This window comes from Prosopis cineraria, unplaced genomic scaffold (genome assembly GCF_029017545.1).
Source record: "Prosopis cineraria cultivar Desert tree isolate PC_DT_omini unplaced genomic scaffold, ASM2901754v1 PC6, whole genome shotgun sequence".
NCBI classification, from domain to species: Eukaryota; Viridiplantae; Streptophyta; class Magnoliopsida; order Fabales; family Fabaceae; genus Prosopis; species Prosopis cineraria.
This window is the reverse complement of record NW_026555337.1, coordinates 32,740,018-32,751,856: the sequence shown is the minus strand read 5'-3', so window position 1 is coordinate 32,751,856 and position 11,839 is coordinate 32,740,018. Positions and strand designations below refer to the sequence as shown.

General features: G+C 30.0%; 1 pseudogene; it reads right to left on the bottom strand.

Moving 5' to 3' along the window:
- Positions 1-2,694: 2,694 nt before the first annotated feature.
- Positions 2,695-11,839, bottom strand: part of LOC129314087 (receptor-like serine/threonine-protein kinase SD1-7) — a 31,035-nt pseudogene continuing 21,890 nt past the window's right edge.

Below are 11,839 nucleotides of genomic sequence, written 5' to 3'. Positions count from 1 at the left end.
CTCAAGATATTATTCACTTATTTTATCGGGTAATAATTTGTAAATAATGATATACAATTATGAAGTTTTCAATATACTTAAGTTAATAGTCATTTGTTTGTTGTTATTGAATTTACAGCACTTCTAAAGTTTAGAGCCATGTTCTAAGAGAGTTGAGACATATACGCAATTTGTGGACTAGTTTTTTCTTGGAATTAACAAGATTATAGTAGAAACTTTCTAGATATTTTGTATTGAAAATGTAAATTTTTAGTTCATATATTTGCACTGGATATATTTGTATTGGTCTCTAGGGTTGCTGTTTCTATATTAATGCAAGTTTTTTAAGTAAGGGATGTATACAAGTATAAATGGTATGAGTAAAAAAAATAGTATTTATGGCCACAATTAATAATTGTGGTAAAAATTCATTTATGGTGACAGTTGTAGCTAAAATTGTAGCCATAAATGATCTCAAAAGCAATTTTTGGCCATAGGTGACATCGGACTTGTGGTAAAAAATGTGATATTTCGCCACAAGTAAGTTGAAACCTGTGGCGAAGCATACCATTTTTTGCCACAAGTTCAAGCTCACCTATAGCAAAAAATTATATTTTTCTCTTGTTTTTTGCCATAGGTGGTTTCGAATTTATGGCGAAAGATGGTATTTTTGGCCAAAAAATAATATTTTTCACCACTGCGTTTTTCACCATAGGTGAACTTGGACCTGTGGCAAAAAATATCATCTTTCACCATAGTTTCTTTTAACCTATGATAAAAAATATCTATTTACTATTACACAATCTTCTACTACACAGCATCTTTTATTGCCAAAAATGCATTTTAACTGTGGTGAAAAATGATTTTTGCATTAGTGCAAGTTGCGTTTAGTTAGTATTATTCCCGTGAATTGTGTGTTTATATTTGTTTCATAGCTCAAGCTGTATTTAGTTACTTACGCTCATGGACTGTGTGTTCATATTTGTTTTCATGTCAAAAGTCGCATTTGGTTATTTATTTTCGTGGACTGTGTGTCTATGTTTATTACTTATTTTAATAAGTCTCTACAATTATGATTTTTTAATTATTTGGTGAACCTATTTTTTCATTCATTTTAATTAGTGACATATTTATAATTATTTAATGTAGTTATTTGCTTTACTAAAATTAAATGGTAATGACATTTGATATGATACTTTAATGAATCAAGATTTTATTTAAAGTTACATAGAGCCCTTTTATGCTGAAATTTATTAAATATTTGTTTGCGGAAATTGTCATCTCTAGTACACAATTATTTTAAACCTTTTTTTTATACATATTTAATTACTTATTGTTGGAATGCTATTCGTTGAAAATTTATTTTGGTCTTAGATTCATTAGATGACACTAATCCTACTACCTATCTCTGAAGGGCATACAATTGCTTTGGGTGGAATTTTTCCTAGCATGATCTCCTTTTGATGTAAATATTTGAACTCATATTTTATTTTGAAAGTCAGGTTATAACGTTCAGGAATTAAAAAATTTAATTGATTAAATTATAAGGGCTATATTAAAATAAAATAAATTATAAGGGCTTAATTCAAAATTGAATGAAACTGTAAGAACTTGCAAATATATTTTTTTAATGGTCTTTTAACCCTGTTGAATGTGTAGATGTCTATCCAAGATCCATTATCTTTTGATGAATTAAATGACCTTTGTTTTCATTTCGCAAGCGGCTTTTTAGAATTCGCTAACTTGTGAGTTTAAATTTTTTAAGTTGTGTAGTCCATTTTGAATTTTGCGGACAGAAATTTTAATTAGCTTCTGCACGCTGGATTGCACAATATGAATTTGTTAAACTTGTGTAGTTGGATAATTACTTTGAATTGAATTAGTTTAAATACCTTGTGACTGGTTTCTATTATCTGGCATTATACGTAGCTTGAATGGTTTTCTATTTCTGGCATTGTAAACATTTACGTTGGATAACAGTTAAGCGAAAGATTAAAAAAAAAAAAAAAAACCCAGCTTTCTGAATCGATTAAGGCAAAAGCAGGTGACTTTTCATACATTAATTATTTTAATATTGCAAGATTTTCTTTGCAGTGTTTTCATGTGAAAATAAATTTTTTAAAATTATTTCATAGAAAAGTTCATTACTTTTAGTTACAATGAAATATTTCAAGATTTGGCTTTCTAACCCCAACTTGCCAAATTTAATTAATTATTTACAAATATTTAATAGCATCACAGGAGTTTCCTCTACAAAGAATAATCAAATCCTGAAAAGAGAAGTATTCAGTTAATTATTCAACATAACACGAACGTCAAATATACAGATACACAATCAATTGTCGACAAAGATTAAATTGTATATGGTGAATGAGAAGCCTTTTCTTTTAATATAATAAAGGATAATATTTTAGAACAATTTTTGGGATCTTCTCATCAAAATCTCATATGATAACAATATGACACATGAGCAAGTCATGGATACACGCACGCACACATTTGGTAGGTATGGACCTACCTGATTTGCTCTAATATATGTCAAAACCTAGAAAGCTTTTAGTTCTTTATCATTTGGTCTTCAATCTTCATGGCTGATTAAATTTTGTTCCAAACCCTCTGCAAATATCTTAATGATCTTGCTAAAGAGAGACGAGGAAAGTAATGGGATCCAAATACCAAGTGGGCCCCACCATTCTATATCTCTATTAATTCTCACTAGATTGAGCAGTTGCTACAGAGGATCCATGTCTCTATCAAATTAGTTATGTGAGACATGGTCATCTCTTCAAAGTAAGGATCTTTGGAATTTTTTGATGAAAATGAATTTCCAAGGACCATTCTTCCAATTGAGAATGCAGGGCGATTAGGACTAGGAAATAACGTTGTGTCACTTGCAAGCATGACTAAAACAGCTGACATGGTTGGCCTATCTCCTGGATCTTCTTGAACACAAAGCAAACCAATATGTATGCACTTCAGGACTTCAATTTCTATATATGAATCTTCTAGTAGTGGGTTCATCAATTCCAAACATTTTTCATCACACCACAAATTCCAAGCCTGAAAGCAATTGCAAATTGTAATTTGAAATAATGAATGCCCTAAAATTGGGTGATTATTGTTCATTGTCTATAAAATTAAAATTTCTTTGATGAGATAAGATTAGCAATATAACTTACATAAAATGGAAGACTTTGACCATTTTTAGAGAGGTCAAAGTCCCTAATCCTTTTTCCATATATAATTTCTAGTAAAAGAGCTCCGAAACTAAATACATCTGATTTCACCAAAAAAAATCCTTCCATAACATATTATGGAGTCATATAACTACTATTTTCAATGAATTCATATAGCAGTTTAGCTATCATTTAAATCATAATTTTAAAGTAAAAAGGAAAAAGCAAAATGATGGAGTTATATCTAACACTTACAATGTACCCATTCTACATCTTGTATTTTCTTGATTTTGGGCTCCTTCAAAAGTCTTTGCTAATCTGATATTTGATATTTTAGGATTCATATCATAATCCAAAAGGATATTGCTAGCTTTCAAATCTCTATGAATTACTATGAGTCGTGGGTCTTCCTGAAGATACAATAGTCCTTATGCAGTTTCATTAATAATATTTAGTCTTCCTTTCCAATCTAGTTTCTTCCTATTTTCTTCATCTGACAAAAACATTCATGGAAAGATTTATTGACAAGAACAAAATAAAGTAAAAAAAAAAACCAAAGTAAATTTTTTAAGTTCACTAAGAGAATTTTTTTTTTAAAAGTTGTATTACATAATAGCCATCAGAACAACAAATTTTGTAACTAAAATGCGTTGATATCACTTCATATCTAAATTTGGTCATGAAAAAGTTCTATTTTATAAAATAAGATTCTTGCCAAAGAAGAAATTATATATATGATTCACTGCTATGACTCTAGTAGCAGTTTCTAAAGCCATTACCCGCTATAACATTTTTTTTATAGTGTATAAGAACGTGTAAAACATGAGTTTATTGTTCATAGGGTGTGCATAACAACGTACTACTCACCTTTTAGGCCGTACAAATTAATTACTAGATGGTCCATATCTCATTATTAGGTTTAATTTTATTTTTTTTTAGGGGATGCAAAATGCAACTTACAATAATTGAACTCCAGCAAGAGAAATCTATTAGTCCATATTTCTTTCTTACTACTCCAAAAGACAAAAGAATCATATATCAAGAAAAATGTAGAGTTCAATAGTGAAAAAAAGATCAACATTAAAGCAAGCTTGTAAGAGAGAAAAACAACAATAGGGAAATGAAGACCATGAAACAAGGATCCTTTAACGTGACAAAGAAGGCCTGAGATGGATGCATAGTGGGTTTTATGAGATGCAACCATAAAACAAATGAACATGGCATGAGTCTCGAAGAAACAAGCCATACGCAATAGAGGCAGTAGCAAAACAGTAAGTCTCAAAATTAAGGACAAACAATCATATCTAAGGTTTTGTTTGGTTACTAGAAAAGAATATAATGAAATTGATTGAAAAAATTAAAACAAAAATAAACTAAATCACTCTTCTTTCTTATGTTAAAGTTGACAGAACATATTAATATATACTATAAATGTAAAAATCATCACATCCTCTAAAAATCTCATGAATCATGATTCCAATCACATGAACTAAATTTCACTTCTCCCTCATGAATGTGCTCACTTATATCTTTTGATCATTTTATTTTTACCTTTATTTCTTTAATCATTCCATTCAATTCCTTTATAGTAAGCAAATAGGACCTAAATGATTTTCTAATAAATGAATTGTTGGAAAATATGATGACAAATATGATTTAGGTCATGCTCAAGAATAGTGTCTTTAAAAGCTATTCTGTCACACACAATTAAATGCAAAAGCTTCTCAAGATTAAACAAACCTTTTTTGCCAAAAGCAAAGCCATAAAACAAAGGAAAACACATAATAACTCAGTAGAAGCACGAGGAGGGAGGGGAGGAGAATTCCCAAAATCTCGGGACAGTATGTCCAAGTATGCAATCTGCACCACCTTTTATAGGCAGAGATATCATGAACATTGGGCAATAAAACACTAGAGATAATTAAAATAAATATCCAACATGAATCACATCAAAGATTGGAAGATCAAGAGATTGACTTTCATGCCAAGGATGAACATGATTGGCTTTCATGCCATCTAATGATTTTCTTATGAACGAGTCTCATCACATTGTCCTACTAATCATACAATTGTGACCAACCAACTACGATTAACACACGCATTAACATGCATATATAAACTCATGCTTTGCCTAACATATATATCATGCACATTCAAGGTTGTTATTGGCATATTAAATTACAATATCACTCACGAATAGTATTTTGAGCCATATAAATGGAGAAAAATTTGAAGAGATAAAAAGTTGAGAAAACATACGAAAAAGATGTGCGTCAAGGCTAGAATTTGGCATATACGAGTAGCTTTTCATTTTCCTCGCTCCATGAAACAACCTACAAGTCTAACAAGGTTTCTATGTTGCAATTTTGCTATAAATATCACTTCATTCTTGATTTGAAGTTTGAGAGTCTTTTCACAGCAATTTCCTTCCCATCTGGCAGTGTTCCCTATTGAAAAGGTTGGTAAGTAATTAAGTTAAAAGAGATACTACGTTGGACAAAATGCCAAATCAAATAAGGAGAATATCAATAAAAGACCCTTGAAAAGATTCAATGTCTGACAAGAATTTCTAGCAAGTAAACATTAACAAATAATTAATAAGTAAAGTTATTTTTTTAACAAGTATCTGATAGGGTATTTTTTTTCAGGGGTCCTCTATTGATATTCTCTTAATCAACATTACCTATGGGGTCATTTATGATACACAAGTGGCAGTATATATGTATATAGAGTCGATGTGAATCCTATTCTAGCCTAATGCTAGTCCTAATTTCCTATGGCACCCATTTTGCTAACCAGACTCAATATAGACAATTTTTTTTTAGCTAGAAACTAGCAAACATATGCAGGGTTGGTCATTCAAAATAATTCTTAATTTGTTTTACTTATACATTCCTTTCATCAAATTTTTTATGAAAACCTTTTTATTAGATCTAATATTTAGATAAATATTTTTAAATAAAAAAATTCCAAACAAAAAATGTCTTTCTTATTTATATAACATATGAATTAAAAATAAATTTTTTCATGAAAAAAGTAAAAAAATGTAATTTTTCCTCCTGCAGTTTTAAAATAAAATTAAGTATACCATGTCATGAAAAATTAGACAAGACTAACTCATTACTCGAATTAAGTTGGTTTGCTTTCTGGAATTTGTTTTTAAAATTTGGCAAAATTTTGTTTTTTTACCAACCTTGCTAAACCCAACTCAATTTGATTAACCCCAATAGAATTTAGAGTAAAAAAGCAACGTACTCCTTAAACTATAGGTCAAGTAGCATTAGAGATGCTAAACTCATTTATTGTTCTCTCAATTTTTAAATTCATAACAGAGCCTCCCTAGATATTAAGTAGAGGAAAACATTTGTTACTCTATGATGGTGGGGGCCCACTGGTTCATCCACATGTTAGGTAAAAATGAGTGCCACATGTTTGAACCTGTGGATCCCACCACTCTATAAGCCATTATGTTTAGTTTAAGTTTTAATAATGACAAATATATATTAGTTAATTATACTTATGCCTATTGTTTTCATATATATAGTAGTTAACTATAACTATAGAACAAGTGTTTTAAGTTTTTTATCTATATCATTCCATATTACATGTGATTTGAAAAAATGATTTGTACTATACATCAAAGTTATTTTATACTATTATATTTTTTTTATCTTAAATTGATTCTATATTCAAGAGTATTCAAAGTGTCATCTTTCATAACTTGGATGTATGCATATTGATAATTAGACTAACCATCTTATTCATCTCATATCATTCAAGGTTGTCTCAAGTGAAAATGAGAGTGAGCATGAAGAGGAAGAAACTAAAGTAATCATTTGCATGCTACACTCAAGATTGAAAAACATAAAGATGAAGGGAAGGATGATCCAAGAAGAGCTTAAGAAGAATGAAAATATTCATACAAGCTTAGATGTACCTTGAAAACCTTACACTTGATAGGTATAATATCTTTAGGTTAGAAGTCTTTATGTTAGACTCATTATTTAGATATACAATGTCGACGCCAGATATTTTAAATCAAAACACACATTTTAATTCTTAAGAGAAAGGATGACATATAATTTTTTACAATCATGCTTTTCATCTTTGATAATATATACAAGCTTTGAAATATTTTGATTACTAACTCCATAACTTTTTTTTTCTAAATTATTACATTTACTCAAAATAGAGTTAAGTTGAAAAAGTTATGAACATTTGAAGTCTAAGCTTTGAAATGTAATTCTACAAAAAATCAGACCTTTGTTTACATTTTTAGTTATTTCTCTCAATATATGTATGTATGCATATATATATATATATATATATATTTAATATGAAACATAACTCATTTGAAAATAGACTCCATAAGCTTTTCAATGATAGTTATTTTATTCATAATGGAGTTCTATTAAGAAAAATATAAATTTTAGAAATTAAGTGTTAAGATATTGATTTTGCATAGCATTTAATTTTGACCTATGGTCATTATTTTGGTAATATCTACTAAAGTACATTGAATTTCATTGTGATACTTATTTTATTGAAAACTAGACTTCAAGAACTTTTAAAAGATATATACTTTGTCTTATTTGGAGTTATATTGGGTGAGTTGTAACCTTATGAAATTCTATGAAGTGAAGCCCTCCAGTACATGCATGAATGAAATTGATATCCATGTGTGAAACAGCCCTAAAGTACTTCAATATCCAATTCAGGTGTGAATCCTCATTGCATCCACATGTGAAATAGCATCTAGAAGTCTTGTTTTTTACTGGATAGCTTCTGTGATCCAATCCACATGTGAATCATTTTCAAACACACATGAAATAGCCTCCAAAAGCCTTGTTTTTCATTGAATGGCTTTTATGTTCTAATTCATGCTTGATCCCTAATCAAAACATGCTTGAATCAGACCAATACAAGGTTGAATGAGAACCAAGTCTTCTACATCCAATTTAAGCTTGAACTACAAAGAGCATATGCTTGTTTGAGTGGTACATATGGCTCATTCATACTTAGATCATGCTTGTCCACGTTGGAATGAGAGCATCAAATGCATTTCAATGAAAAAGTGGGTTTTCACCTTTGCTTCACTCCTACACATTCTCAATGGCTATAAATGGTCATATCATGTCTATAACAACTATTTTACTCTATGGGTTATAAATATAATATTCCAAACTTATCTTAACTAGGCATTAAGCTCAAAAATCATGAAGTTATGAAATTCATATTCATATTCATATTGCTCTTACTTTATGAAAATCATTGTTCTTCAGTCAATATCTATTATATCTCCATCATTTAAGTAAGAAAACTTCATTGTACTCATTATTTATAATGACCCTAAATTTTAAATTGAATAAATTTTTTTCCTAATGAATATTTTATTTAATATAAGTTTTATAACCATTAGAAAGGGGTGGTTTATAGAAATTTATGCTAGAAACTTTCTTAGAGATACCAAAGTCTAAATTTTTTTAAGCAAAAGTTTAGTTTTAAATCATAAGAAAATTTTGCGTCTTTATTGTAATTTTTTTTGTGCCTTTCCTTGTGATTTTCTTGTACTTTGTCATGCCTTAAAAATAGGAGTGAGCGGCACAGGATGTGAACCACATCATACATCCCGTAAACCACAAGTTTAAGGTTTTTTTCATTTAGTTAAAATATATTCCATTTTACACTGGCATTTTAATACTATTGATATTAATCATTATAATAATTATTTCAACATTTTTGTAAAAATTTTGATAGCACCTCCTCTATAAATAGGATCTGTCAAAAATTCTGTATCACAAAAATTTTCCTTAAACATTATATCCATCAAGAGCTCAGCTCCTTTCAGCTAGCAGACAAAATGTATAATAAACTAAGGATTATAATTATAAGCTATGTGGAGCACCTAATCATATATCTCATGACATAATACATAAATTTCATATTTACAAGTATAAGACATATTTACAGAACAAACCTCCATTCTGTTCCACAAACATCCATCATTAGTAAGCAAGACATACATCGTCAATTATGCTATCTGAGACCAAAATAATTTTTCAGTGAATAATGTCCCAACAATAAATAATTTAACATGAATAAAAAGAAAAGTTTAAGATAATCATGTAAGTTAAAGAGACAATAATTTTCATAAAAAAATGTATAAACTTCATAATAAAATAGCTCTATAAAATTTTTAATAAAATCTTGAACCATTGAACTATCATAGCAAATGTTAATATCACTTGATTTTTAAGAAGTCACAAAAATGAAATAAATACTCGTAAATAAATTATTAAATAAAAAATCAATAGGATATAAAATCACCAAATAATCAGATTCATAATCATGAGGACTTATCAGAAAAATTTACAAACATGGACACATAGTCTATGGGGTAAATAACCTAAACGCGGCTTGTGCCACGAAGACAAATGTGGATACACAATCCACGAGGGTAAGTGACCAAACACAGCCAAAGCCATGAAACAAACGTGGACACCCAGTCCACGAGGGTAATACTAACCAAACGCTGCTCAAAGTGATGAAATCAAATATGAGTATAATGCTCAAAAATAACCATCCCTCCGTTCCATGTGCGTTGGCCTTCACAGGGGGCTAGCACCTCCTATAAGTACCCTGCTAGCTAGGTGGACCATGGCACGCCAAGGGCTAACGAAACTGCCGTTAGCAACTAGTGTTCCCTATAAAGTCCCTTTTTTTAAACTATTTTCAAACATGCAAGAAAATCATCACTTTCAAGATACAGTTCTCATTCCCAAAATCAAACTCGCATGAATACTTTTAAGCATTAAAACTGGCCAGAATTAAATTTCATATCTAATACTCATGCGTGTATTTATCGAATAATCAAAAAATAAATTTTCAAAGTCAAACTTGCATAAATCATTCTCTGTATCAATCTAATATTTGATAAAATAAAAATTCATAATCAAAGTGATAAACCCCATGGCACGAATGACATAGCATTAATGGCAATAAAGCTTGAGGATGGCAATCATGAGCATGATGACATGGAAGGAGCCTAATACTTCCAATCCAACATACCTAAAGACCTATTACAACATATTGGAGGTTCAATAACAAGAGCCCAAACTAAAGCCATAAAGCAAGCATTGTTCAGTCTTGTCCAAGAAGTTCAAGAGCTTGGAGAGCATTGGGGCACTCCTCTCAAGCCCAAAAGAGAGTTTCTATATGTGTATAATGTACTTAAGATCCAAACTCATGAAGAGTCAAGCCCAAGAGATGCAGACCCAAGCCCAATGCAAGGAAGACTACAAGTTGAGCCTCTTACAAGCAAGGAGGCATGAAACCCTAGTGAAGAAGTCAAGGGTGGCATGATTTTAAATCCTTTATGATCCCTTGATTGTCTGCTAAATTATTTCGATTTTAATTATCCTTTGATTTGATTTCCTATTTTGAGTCTAGTCAAAGGTTAGAATTAATTATAGTATTAATTTCAAAATTTTATAATCCCATAACTTTAGGATCACATCTCCTAAATTATGTGGCTGATTATTTTATCATTATTTTATATTATTTCTCCTTTTAGTATTAGGAAATTAGGGTTTTAATTTTAGGAAATATTCTTTTCTATGAGTCTATATAAATTAGGCATGCTCCTTTTGTAAACAGAACAGAAGTTGAATGAAATTATTCATTTTAGAGTTTATAACTCTTGTGAGCCTTAGTGCTTTGTGGTGGCATCCCGTGTGAGAAACAGACGTGATCAAGAGCATGATCAACTCTTGTGGTGTCTTCGAAGGTTGAGGTTCCTAGAGGCAGGTGCTCTAGAGGATCTTCTCCTTGATCATTGTCCCATTATTTATTTCATATCTTTCTTTATTTTCATCATAAATTTTGTCTCTTTCTTTTTGGTTTTTGTGTTTTTGTTGTGTTAGGGTTCTGTCCCTAAACTAACACGATTCTACTTTCGTGTCCCCTATCAGATTGGCATCAGAGCTTTGGTTCCTAGTTTTGGTTCAAATTCTTGTCCCTTCTTGTTCTTGTTCATCTTGAGTTATTTCTTTTTGTGATCATCTCTTATCTACCTCATCTACTTCTATCTCTTGGTTTTTCTCTTCTTCATCTTTGTGACTTTTTTATCTTATGTGAGTTTTCATTTTATTAGCCTTCTCAAAAAAAAAACCTAGAAATTCGTGCAAAAAAAGGCAAAAAAAAAAGTGTTAGTGTGTTGAAAAAAAAGGAGAAAAAAATCCGAAAATTCAAAAAAAAATATTGCTATGAGTTATAACTGTAGAAAAAGGCTATTTTTGAACTCCAAGTCACCAAGAGGTTGCCTAAAGAGAAAAGTCAACTTGGGTGATAAGAAAGTCTTATACGTTCATCACTTTCTTATTTTTAATTTTTGGTAGCACTTTTTAAATTCTCTACTCTCTTATTTGCTATTTGTGCTACTCTCTTATTTTATTTAGTTTTCTATTTTTGTCTTTGAGTATTTGACTCTTTGACTTTATTTCTTTCTTTCTTATTTTTGTTGTCACGTGTGGTTTTTCCTTTAGCAAGCTTAATTTTATTTGAAAATTTTGCTTTCTTATTTGTTTCAAAATTGCAAAAAAAAAATCCTCTTTTCATCTTGCGCTTGTTTTCTAGTTTTCTTAATTTAGAAGATATTCACTTGATTGTTTCTTAGTTTCTTGATT